This window comes from Piliocolobus tephrosceles, chromosome 1 (assembly GCF_002776525.5).
Source record: "Piliocolobus tephrosceles isolate RC106 chromosome 1, ASM277652v3, whole genome shotgun sequence".
In the NCBI taxonomy this organism is placed as follows: Eukaryota; Metazoa; Chordata; class Mammalia; order Primates; family Cercopithecidae; genus Piliocolobus; species Piliocolobus tephrosceles.
Window position 1 is genome coordinate 212,470,967 of NC_045434.1, and position 12,383 is coordinate 212,483,349.

General features: G+C 48.6%; 2 long non-coding RNA genes across 3 annotated transcripts in view; one reads left to right on the forward strand and one right to left on the reverse strand.

The window, feature by feature from the left end:
* The window catches only part of LOC111544642, a 15,989-nt gene extending 8,271 nt beyond the window's left edge, over positions 1-7,718 (reverse strand). Inside the window, exons 1-3 of the long non-coding RNA XR_002732232.1 lie at positions 7,644-7,718; positions 5,283-5,412; positions 3,110-3,187 (exon numbers count right to left, since the gene is read on the reverse strand). This is a non-coding gene — a long non-coding RNA (uncharacterized LOC111544642). The remainder of the gene's footprint in view (positions 1-3,109; positions 3,188-5,282; positions 5,413-7,643) is intronic.
* A 124-nt stretch (positions 7,719-7,842) lies between these two features.
* On the forward strand, positions 7,843-11,705 carry LOC111544681. Of its 2 annotated transcripts, none has more exons than XR_002732244.1 (2): positions 7,843-7,916; positions 9,453-11,705. It is a non-coding gene; the product is annotated as an uncharacterized LOC111544681 (long non-coding RNA). The 2 variants fall into 2 exon arrangements; XR_002732243.1 differs by lacking the exon at positions 7,843-7,916 and adding an exon at positions 7,927-7,999.
* Positions 11,706-12,383: the final 678 nt, after the last annotated feature.

Sequence of the window (12,383 nt, forward strand, 5' to 3'; positions counted from 1 at the left end):
TATCTATCTATCTATCTATCTATCTATCTATCTATCTATCTATCTATTTTTTTTGAGCCAGGATCTCACTCTGTCGCCCAGGCTAGAGTGCAGTGGTGTGAACCTAGCTCACTGCAGCCTTGACCTCCCAGACTCAAGCGATCCTGCTGCCTCAGCCTCCCCTGTAGTTGGGACCACAGGAGTGCGCCACCATGCTCAGCTAAATTTTTAAATTTTATATAGAGACCGGATCATGCCATGTTGCCCAGGTTGGTCTCAAACTCCTGGGCTCAAGCAATCCTCCTGCCTCCACCTCCCAAAGTGCTGGGATTACAGGTGTGAGCCACTGTGCCTGGCATATTATCGTGATTACTATTAGTCTGAATAAACAGACAGTACGGAGTGGCCACTTGTACATCGTGTACTGAGAAATTTACAACGTGTAAATCAGTAACTACATTCCAGGCATGATAAGAAGCCATGTCACCAGAGTTATGATGGATTCCCTGTGTCACTTAAACCAGTTATCTAATTTCTCTTTTAGTCTTTTATCTGTTACATGGGGTTAATGTTTACTGCTCCCTCCTTAGCATAGTCTTGTCTGATTCTGATGTTGAAGGAAAGACAGGTGACATAATGTGCCATCATTTCATTTGGAGATGATACTGCTGATACTTATTTTCTTGATGAAGCTCAGGGCTGGAGAGAATGATGCATAACCAGAGGTCCCTCTGGCAGGGCCATGGAAGCTGTTTCTTCAGCTCATGACTTGGGCAGATGCCATGTGTCAGTCTCACAAAGCCCCTTTTCCGCCAAACTAAGCATTTTCCCCGTTTCCTTTCAATGCTGCCACAGCTGTGAATGAACTCTGGCCCTCTGTCCATGCCTAGAGGAGAGGTGGCCCTCCCACCTTGCTCCTTCCTGATATGAAAGAAAACTGAACCAGGGCGACAGAACCAACAAGCCCTGGTAGGGAGTGCTGAGCACTTCTGACGTCTCAGGGTGCTGCTCAGGGTGTGATTCCTCCATGAGGAATCATGGAGAACTGAGGAGGCCAAAACCCTGTATTTAAAAAAAAAAAAAGTGTGAATTGGATAAACTGAAGGCTGTTGAGCCTCATGTTGATCATGGGCAAAATTCTGGGGCAGAAAATCAAACAAATGGTTGACCAGCACATAGGAAGGGTGATCCCAGAGGTCAATGTCCATGACAAAGGGTTGTCGTTGTGTTGCTTCCACTAAATTAGAAAATGGGGTGAATACTTTGCGACAGTGCCATGACTTTTGACAACAATTTGACCGTTTCTCACGAAATTCTTATGGACAGAATAGTGAGAAAAAGGCTGCTAGAGCTCAAAAGTACATCTCAGTGAGAGATGACAGCACTTTCTCAAGGCCACACAACTAATCAGAGCCAGGGCTGGAATCTGTGCCCAGGCCCTGTGTCCCAGGTGAAGGCTCCTAACACAGCCATGACTCCTAGGCATGGTGAGGTTGAACTGTCACAGCAGATGGGACGGTATCATCCCAAGGCTTTCTCTAGTGGAATGCCAAGCAGTTCTGTCCTTGGCCCTACACTCATTAACATTCTGTCAACAGCCTGGATAAGTCCAAAGATAACTGCTTATCAACCGTGCAAATAACACCAGACTGGGAAGGAAGGCCAACATGCTGGGACTGCAGAGTCAGGTCCAAAATTATCTCAACAGGAAGGAATGATTGGTTGAATCCAACAAGATAAAATTTAACAGGAATACATGTAAGGTCCTGCACTGAGCTCCAAAACTCGACTGCAAAAGTATAGGATGTGGTTGGAAAACATGTCCAATCTCATAATCAAAGAAATGAAAATTAAGGCAACCATGAAATAATCATTTCCCCTTATCAGATTGGTAATGATTAAAAGAATAAAAACTCCCCATGTTGGCGGGTAAGGTGGGGGAAACAGGTTCTCTTGTAAATTGCTGGTGGGCGTACAAGCAAAAATCATCCATTCTGGAGGGTAATCTGGAAATAGAGAGCACAAACTATAAACTGCGCCATTTGTCTCAGAAGTTTCATTTATAGAAATGTATCCAAAGGCAAGTATGAAGAGATTTATGTAGAAGAATATTCATAAAAGCATCATTAAGAAAACAAAAAAAAACCTTTTTTGTTGGGGTAAGGTGTTCAATTTGTGAACAGAAGACTTGGAGGCCTTGTAAGGGTGGCCTAGAGCCCAGGGCCATCGTCACATATTTAATGCCGTAAAGAAGAACTGAGTCTGTGCAGCTCCTGAAGGCCAGACCAGGACTTACAAGACATATATTTGGCCTAGTGTTACAAAGCAGATTCTAACAATTAATTCTGTCCAAAATGAAGATGGGCTGTCTAGTGCATTCCCAATCACTGGCAGATGGCCCTCTGTCAAGGGTGTGGAGGAGGACAGTCAGAGTTTTTTAGCCATTGGGATAAAATGCTTGTCTTGGTTCCTTCCAAGACAAAGAGCAGTCTTTGTTGCATTAAATTATCAAAACGTACAGTCATAAGCTGTGTGTGGTGATGCATGCCTGTAGTCCCAGCTACAGGCTAAGGTAGGGGCATCACTTGAGACCAGGAGTTCGAGGCTGCAGTGAACTATGACTGCTCCTGCGAATAGCCACTGCATCCAGCCTGAGCGACAGACCCTAGCTCTTAAAAAACAAAAGAAAGCCAGGCACAGTGGCTCATGCCTGTAATCCCAGCACTTTGGGGGGCCCAGGCAGAAGGATTGCTTGAGCCCAGGAGGCCGAGACCAGCCAGGGCAAAGACCACATCTCTACAAGGAATAAAAAAATTAGCTGGGGGTGGTGTGGCATGTCAGTAGTCCCAACACTAGGGAGGCTGAGGCGGGAGGATCACTTGAGCCCAGGAGGTGGAGGCTGCAGTGAGCTGCAATTGCACCACTGCACTCTAGCCTGGCTGACCGAGCGAGACTCTGTCTCAAAAGAAAAGAAGAAAAGGTAGAATCACCACTCAAGTTGAAAGGAGATAGGAGCTCACATCAGGTTCCACTTCTGGACCCTGAATTCCAAGAATGAAATGAGAAACCTTCCCGCTGCCCAACAGTACTCTTACTGAGCGCCTGCAGGAGGCGAACTCCCATTCCTTACCTGTACCCTCAATCTTCTAGGAGTAGCTCTGTGTATCAGCACCCTGACAGTCAACTTAAGGGGGGCTTTCAGTTGAATCTGAAGAAAAGAAATAAAAGATGAGTGCTCCTTCTCTCAGACCGTTTCCACTGTACTTGGGCTTCCGGAGGACGACACATAGTCAGTGACTCCCTGCTCCAGCCACTTCTTTCCTCTTTTGCATGAGTTGCATCTAAAACCTTCCAGGACAAGTAGCGATCACATCTGATTAAACTACACTATCTCCAGCGCCACCAAATACAGACTCTTCGGTACTTTTGGATGCTTATCCTGGTTTCTCCTTATCACTTATTTATTAAGACCTTTTTGGCCTCTTTTTCATTCAGTCCTCCCATCAACCGTGTCAGGTGGCCATTATGAAAAATATTAACCAGTAACCCTCTACGGAGCCCCGACTATGAGACGCCATGCAGTGTGTCACCATCACAGTAGCTCTGGAGCTAAGGGGGCCTCCCTCCAACCCATCTGTGGCCACAGTAACCTTTCCATTAGAGCAGCAGTCCCAAACCGCCAGCACACAGACCAGAAGCAGTCCATAGCCTGTTAGGAACTGGGCCTCCCAGCAGGAGGCAAGCATGATCACCTGAGCTCCACCTCCTGTCAGATCAGCAACAGCCTCAGATTCTCATAGGGGCACGAACCCTATTGTGAACTGTGCATACCAGGATCTAAGCTGCACACTCCTTATGAGAATCTAATGCCTGATGATCTGAGGTGGACCAGCTTCATTCCAAAACCAACCTCCCCGGACCCGGTCCGTGGAAGAATTGTTTTCTATGAAACCGGTCCCTGGTGCCAAAAAGATTGGGGAACGCTGCATTACAGAATTCTTACCACATCACTCCAATCACTCCCAACAACGGTTCTAGGTGGCTCCTCACCCTCAACTCCCAGTGTAACTCCCACCAAGACCCCTTACTCTGAGTTCAAGCCACATGGGCCTTCCACAGCCACAGGGTTTCTGCACATTCGTTTCTTTCCCTGAAAGGTTCCTCTTGCTCCATGGCTCCTTTCTATGCATCCTTTGCATTTTAAATAATGTCATGGGCTGAACTGAGTGCCCTACCACTCATACGTTGAAGCCCTAACCCCCAGGACTTCAGAAAGTGATTGTATTTGGCCTTAAAATAATTACGTTCAAATGAGGCCACTGGAGTGGGCCCTAATCCAGTCTGACTGATGTTCTTAAAAGTGCTTAGGACACTGTGCTGGACATGGTGCTCACACCTGTAATACCAGCACTTTGGGAGGCTGAGGTGGGCGGATCACCTGAGGTCAGGAGTTCAAGACCAGCCTGACCAACATGGTGAAACTCCATCTCTACTAAAAATACAAAAATTAGTCGGGTGTGGTGGCGTGCACCTGTAATCCCAGCTACTTGGGAGGGAGGCAGGAGAATCACTTGAACCTGGGAGATGGAGGGTGCAGTGAGCCAAGATCCCACCACCGCACTCCAGCCTAGGCAACAGAGTGAGACTCCATCTCCAAAAAAAAAAAAAAAAAAAAAAAAAAAAATGGCCGGGCACAGTAGCTCACGCCTGTAACCCCAGCACTTTGGGAGGCCAAGGTGGGGGGATCACGGGGTAAGGAGTTTGAGACCAGCCTGATCAACATGGTGAAACCCCATCTCTACTAAAAATACAAAAATTAGACAGGCGTGGTGGCATGCACCTGTAGTCCCAGCTACTTGGGAGGCTGAGCAGAAGAATTGCTTGAACCTGGGAGGCAGAGCTTGCGGTTAGCTGAGATCACGCCACTGTACTCCAGCCTGGGCAACAGAGTGAGACTCTGTCTCCAAAAAAAAAAAAAAAAGAAATTAGGACAGTGGAGACCCCAGCAGCAGGGGTGTGCAGGCACAGAGAGAAGATCATCTATGTGAGGACACAGAGAGAAGGTGGCCATCTGCAAGTCAAGAAGAGAGGCTTCAGGAAAAATCAAACCTGCTGACACCTTCAGCTTGGATTTCTGCCCTCCAGAACCATGAGAAGACAAATGTCTGCTGTTTAAATGCCCCCGTCTGTGGCGTTTTGTTATGGCAGCCTAAGTGGACTTGGACGGTGAAATTGCCCTCTCAGGGAAGTTCTTTCCCAGCCTGCCTCTTCAGCACGAACTGCTTTTCCTTCATCACACTTACCACAATTCATGAAGAATGTCTTATTTGGGTGAGTGCCTGGCTATTGTCTGTAGCCCCTTCCTCAGCATACAGACTCCAGGGGAGCGAGGGGACATTCAGGTTCTCCATTGCGTCTCCAGGAGCTGGTCATCTAGGGGTGTTCAGTATTGTCAAATGAAAGCCTTAGGTATTATTTTGTCCACAACAGAAATGAGGAAACTGAGGCTCAGGAAGGTTAAATAAATTTCTTAAAGACCACAAAGTATGGCCAGGTGCGGTGGCTCACACCTGCAATCCCAGCACTTTTTTTTTTTTTTGAGATGGAGTCTCGCTCTGTTGCCCAGGCTGCAGTGCAGTGGTGTGATCTCAGCTCACTGCTACCTCCGCCTCCCAGGTTCAAGCGATTCTCCTGCCTCAGCCCCCTGAGTAGCTGGGACTACAGGCACCCACCACCATGCTTGGCTAATTTTAGTATTTTTAGTAGAGATGGGGTTTCACCACATTGGCCAGGGTGGTCTCAAACTCCTGATCTCAGGTGATCCACTTGCCTCAGTTTCCCAAAGAATCCCAGCACTTTGAGAGGCCAAAGTGGGTGAACCACCTGAGGTCAGGAGTTCAAGACCAGCCTGGTTAACATAGCAAAACCCCGTTTCTACTAAAAATACAAAAATTAGCCAGGTGTGATGGTGGGTGCCTGTAGTCCCAGGCTACTCTTGGGAGGCTGAGGCAGGAGAATCACTCGAACCTGGGAGGCAGAGGTTGCAGTGAGCCGAGATGGGGCCACTAAACTCTAGCCTGGGCCACAGAGCGAGACTCTATCTCAAAAAAACAAACAAACAAAAAACCCCACAAAGCAGCTAAGTGGTAAAGGGAGCCTGGAACCCAAGCCTCTAAAGCTCCAGCTCCTAACCATGCCTTAACCCTTGGATTCTGCAGTGCACCCATTCTCCCCACAGACCTGTACTGAGCATCTATCATGTGCCACACACACTGTCTCAAAATTGGGGATGGAGCAATGATGAAACAAATTCCTGTCTTCATGCGGAGAGGGACATCAAATAAGATAAAGAACTAAATTAAACGGCTTATTAGAAGGTTTATTAAATTAAATGCAATGGAGCAAAAGGGAAGGGAATGGGAGTGCGGGCTTGGGGGAGTCTGATTTGCAATGTAAAACCAGGAGGTTGGTGAAGGCCTTTCTCAGTGAGGAACATTTGAGCCAAGTCTTGGAGGAGGTAAGGGAGAGCGCCCTGGGGATAAGTGAGGACAAGTTCCCGGCAGAGGTAAAGGCAAGTTCAGGATCCCAGAGGCAGAAGCAAGCCTGGCAAAATGGCCAATGTGGCTGGTGTTAAGTGAGCAAGGGAGACAAGAAAAGAAAGGTCTAGAATAGAGGCCTGGTCGTGTGTAACATTTCTAGCCATAGTAAAGCTTTGGCTTTTACTTTGGTAGTTTTTGCACAGAGGAGCCACATGATACTTTTAACAGAATTACTGAGGTTGTTATGTAAATATAGACTGACGGGGTAGGGATAGAAGAGGGACCAGTTAGGCAATTACAATAATCCAGGTGAGAGATGGGGGCTTGGTCTAAGATGGTGTCAGTGGAGACCGGATTCTGGGGAAAGAAGAAAAGCCAATAGGATCTGCTGACAGATTTGACACGGGATGAAGAATTCAAAGTTTACAGCCCGAGAAGCCAGAAGGATTTTTCTAGGCTGGAGCTATACGGATGGGAGTCATCAGCACATAGTATTTAAAGCCATGAAACCCGATGAAATCATCAAGGGATTAAGTGAAAAGAAAGAGAAGTCCAAGGAGCCAGTGCTGGGGGCACTGCTACATTTAGAGGTCAGGAAAAAGAGGAGAGGCTCGCAAAAGAAACAGAGAAGGTGGGGCTGGGATGGAGGAAAAAAACAAGTGTGTGCACTGCCAAAAGCCAAGTGAGGAAAGTTTTGCGGAGGAGAGGGTGATAAACTGTATCAAAAATTGCTGATAGAGCAGGTAAGAGGAGGACGGGGGAGAGACTGAGTTTGTCTGGAGGGAGTTCAACAAAGTGGGAGGAGAGAGCTGGACAAAGAATATACAAACTCTTCCAAGGAGTTACGATATTCAGAAAGTGAGGGGATGGGATGGGAGCTGGAGCCACGACAGGGTTCTCAGGAACGGGGAAATCACATGTTTATATGCTGATGGGAAAGATCCCTTCGAGAAGAAATTAAGGCTCAAAAAGGTCAGGTTATCCCGGCGCTGGTCCAAACTCTTCTTCCCACCCCTAAGCTACTGAAGTGATACATTTAAGTCTTCCCAGCCCTCTGGCCTTATATGAAATCCCATTAGGGCAGTTTGCATTTTTACTTTAATGGAGCCATGTGATATTTAGTACCTTCGGTCAAGACGCCCCTCAAATCAGTTTTCGGGCTCTGAGTCCCAGCACGGCCTACCGCGCGCTTTCGAAACGTCACCCTTGTCAGCTGACCAGTTCTCCTCCAATCCCGCCTCGGGGGCGGGACTCGGCGCACGGTCTCTACAGCAACGCCTTAGCCAGAAGGTGCTCAGGGTTTCGGGACCGCGCGTGGCGCTCACAGATGACGTCACACACTCGCGGCGCTTGCGTGACGTAAGCCCTGCTCAGGAAGAAGACTCCGCAGGTCCGCAGGTATGAAAAGGAGCACGACCTCGCACACTGCGCATGCGCCATCTCGGGTGGCCTCAAGCTTGCTGTCGGGAGTTGGGTTTGAGGTCGGCACCGTCTCGCTGCTGTCACTTTAACCTGAACCAGAGAAATCCTCCGCGATGCTGCAGTTTCCTGCTAGCTTTCTCCGAGCCACCTTGCGGGCAGATATCCGAGAATCACAGTTCATTCTCTTCATCTTGCCCATCTCTTATCTCTGCTGGCGAGTTCTTCTTGGCATCCCAGTCTGAAAGTGTTAGTCCAATTCCCAATTTGCTGTTGCCCACCAGCTTCCTCTAGCAGGCCATCTCCCTTCGAAACAGATGTTTCCAAATCTTGTGTCCTGGAAAGATCATTAACCGTGCTCTTTAGCCCTGGTGTTTGTAAGGGTAACCAGGCTACGACTGAGGACCTGAGAATTTCGGCTTTGAATCAAGTACTTGAACTTTTACCTGCTAGGACCCGTGACTTTTGTTGACTGCTTGTGACTCTTTCTGTCTTCTTTCACATTTTTAGCCAGGATCCAAACAGCTAGCCTTGCTAAGTAAATTACCTCCAGAAAAACGAAGTATCGGCCGGGCGTGGTGGCTCACACCTTTTACCCAGCACTTTGGGAGGCCGAGTTGGGCGGCTTACTTGAGGCCAGCCTGGCCAACATGGGGAAACCCCATCTCTACTAAAAATACAAAAATTAGCCTGGCGTGGTGGTGCACGCCTGTAATCCCAGCTGTTGCGGAGGCTGAGGCAGGAGAATCGCTTGAACCCTAGAGGTGGAGGTTGCAGTGAGCCGAATTCGCACCACTAGACTCCTACCTGATCGACAGACTCCGGCTCAAAAGAAACAAAAACAAACAAACAACAAACAAAAATAAAGTATCGCTGTTCTAAAACTTGGAATTCCTTTATGTATTCATTTGCTGACATTGATTAAGCACCCATTCTTTTTTTTTTTTTTTCATGAGATGGAGTCTTGCTCTGTCGCCCAGGCTGGAGTTCAGTGGTGCCATCTTGGCTCGCTGCAACCTCTGCCTCCCGGGTTCAAGCGATTCTCCTGCCTCAGCCTCCCAATTAGCTGGGACTACAGGCACCTATTCTTTCCTGGATACTGTGCTGAGCCTGGGGGCTACCGTGAGGATGACATCTGTCTCTGCCATCATGGCACATTTAGGTAATTAATTCAAGCAACACTGAAGTCCCAGCTGTTTGCTAGGTACAGTTTAGTTTATAAATGCTCATTGGAAGAATGAAGTGTGAACTAAGATCTAACATGAGGCTGGGATTAGGTTTGAATCGAACCTTGGCCCTGCTCGTTAGGCGCCGTATTAGCCGGAGTGACTTCTGAACCCTCCTGCACGTCTATTTCATGATTCATAAAAATGGGCATAATAATGCCTACTTCCTTAAGGTATCATGAGAGTTAAACTTCATGCTATGGTTTGGGGAGCCTTTTGTTTCCACTTCCTTATGATTCTTCCCTTCAGAAAAATGAAAAATTAAAAACCCTGTTTTCTCCTTATGCAGAGAACACCACCACTAATAAACTGCCTCCTGACCAGCACATGGCCTTAGCGTTCATCCACAGATGTTCCTCAAATTGTTTTAAAAACAGCTTTTTTAAAAGCTGTTTGTCTGTGAAGATTAAATGAGTTAATAATGTATGCAAAGCACTTAGCATGGCTACTGGGCACAGTGGCTCACGCCTGTAATTCCAGCACCTTGAGAGGCCGAAGCGGGTGGATCACCTGAGATCAGGAGTTTGAGACCAGCCTGACCAACATGGCAAAACCCTGTCTCTAGTAAAAATACAAAAAAATTAGCCAGGCATGGTGGCCCGTGCCTGTAATCTCAGCTACTTGGGAGGCTGAGGCAGGAGAATCGCTTGAACCTGGGAGGCAGAGGTTGCACTCCAGCCTGGGTGACAGAGCAAGACTCTGTCTCAAAAACAAAAAGCAAAAAACAAACAAAAGCAGCTTTTGTCCAGAGGCTGCTTTTTGTGGGTCTGTATGCTGAGGCCAAGTTATATGTAAGCAGAGCCCTCCCACCTCACGTCCAAACAATGTCTCTAAACCATCATAATCTGAAAGGAAAAGAAATCCCTTTCTTCAAATGCATGGTGACCTGAAGCTAGCCAAGGGCCTGCGAGACTGGGTCGGATCCCTGGTTACTGTCTGAGGAGGGACGCCGTGCTGTAAGGGCTGGGGAGCCAGTGTCTGGCTTCCTTGTCACCACAAGACCTGTGGTTTCCAGCTCTGTCTGCATCCAGGTCCCACTAACCAACGGCAGGAGAGAAAACAGTCGTGCACACAGGCGGACATGCACACGCACACCCGGCGCCCCAGACGTGCACAGCCCTCAGAGGAAGTGGAGCACCAGATGTTCCGGGTTTCCTGTTCGACGCTTCCACAGCTGGTCGAGTCTGTGGTTGTGGTTTGTCTGTCTCGCGCTCATGTGAGAGACAAAAGCTGGGCTGACGGGAAACCTCTTCTCTCGGCCCCCACTCCCCAGCTCTGACTGATCAGGAAACCTGGCAGGTCAGAAATTTCCTGAAACACCCAGAGCTGGATTCTCCCACGAAGAAGCTGAACCCCTGACTCCCATCCCCGAGGAGCAGCCCCTGGGCTGATGATCAGGCCTTCCAGAAACTGGGGCGGTGAAAACCTCTACAAATAGCCCATTTAGAAAGATCACCAGCCCTGCCGAACAGAATGAAATGGAGGCCAGGTTGCTATGGTCTCTACTCCAATGCCTGGCATCGAGCCGCTGCTGCAAAACACTCAGCATATGAAGGAATAAAGGCGGAACAGAGAACTTCACCTTTAGGGGTTGGGTGTAAAAGCCCCCGCAGAGCCCCAAAACCCATAAACAGCTTTGGATTCCAGTAGACAAGCATTTGATGCAGCCAGGCGCTGCCGACTTGCTCTGTGACTTGGAGCAAGTCATTTAGCCTCTCTGGGCCTGGTGTCCTCATCCGCAGAATGAAGACAATCATATTTACTTCACACACAAAGGTGTGAAGGCCCGTGAGACACCGCACGTGGATTTCACTGTTTGCCCATCGTAACTGCTCCAGAGAGGCTGGGCTCCCTTTTCTCCTTGCAACACTGCCGTTTATTTCAGGAGATACTCTAAAAGGGAAGCAAGACAAAACGAGGAACAACCAAAAACACTGATCCTGGGACAACTGCCCGGTGGACAGCAGAGCAAGGGTACTGGTGCTCTTCGCTGGGGGAATGTTGGGAGAAGGGGCTGGAGCCATCCCAGGGTCTCTAGGCTCTGGAAGGGAGCACCCCACGTCCTCCTCTGGGTGTGGAATAGGGTGAGTGTCTTGGGGGTGGAGGGAGAACAGGCAGAGTGCGCTCTCACCCCTTAGCTCTGTAGTGATCTTAATGATGAAGGCTACTGTTCAGTCTGCATTTGGACCTGAACAACAGGGACCGCTGCCCAAAGGTTCATCCTTCAGCAGGCTGCACTCTGGCCCCCTCCACTGCAGCCGTCTCTGTGAGATGAAGCATCTGCCGCTGAGTGTAGCCATCAGGGCCACTGCCCTGAAATATGACCGACTAGGTTCAAATTTTGAATCTGACACTTAGAAGCTGTGCCACCTTGGGGCAAGTTACTTCACCTCTCTGTGCCTCACTTTCTTCCTTTATAAAATGGGTAAAATAATAACTACACCATTGGTCGTCTATGCAGATTAAATGAGTTAATAATATATGCAAAGCACTTAGCATGGCTACTGGCACAAGGGTCAGTAAATGTTAACTGTTCCACACATGAATGTGTTTGATTCTTACAATGCCCTCATAGGTAGGTTCTGTTATTAGCTGTGTTTTACACATGAGAAAACTTAGGCACAGGAGGTAGAGTAACATTTGCAAGGTCACACCGATAAGTAGCAAGGCTGAGGCTTTACTCCAGTTCTTTTTTTTTTTTTTTTTTGGAAGCATCTGTCACCAGGCTGGAGTGCAGTGGCACAATCTCGGCTCACTGCAACCTCTGCCTCCCAGGCTCAAGCGATTGTCCGGCCTCAGTTTCCCGAGTAGCTGGGACTACAGGCATGTACCACCATGCCTGGCTAATTTTTGTATTTTTAGTAGAGATGGAGTTTCATCATGTTGGCCAGGCTGGTCTCGAACTCCTGACCTCAGGCGATCCACCTGCCTTGGCCTCCCAAAGTACTGGGATTACAGGCATGAGCCGCTACACCTGGCCTCCAGTTCTTTCTGACTCTGGTGTGTGTGGCTACCTCCCCCAGTTGCATTTTTTTTTTCTCTCCTGGGAGTCCTTCACCTTCACTCCCACTGCCACTCTCACCCCCGCTCCCCCCCCCCCACTATCCCCCCCCCCTACTGCCCCCCCCCCATTGATGCTCAGCGTCTCCCTGCTGTCCAGGATCTCACCACCTGCAACCTCCAGCTGGATTTGCCTTTCCAGATCAAGGTCTTGACCCTT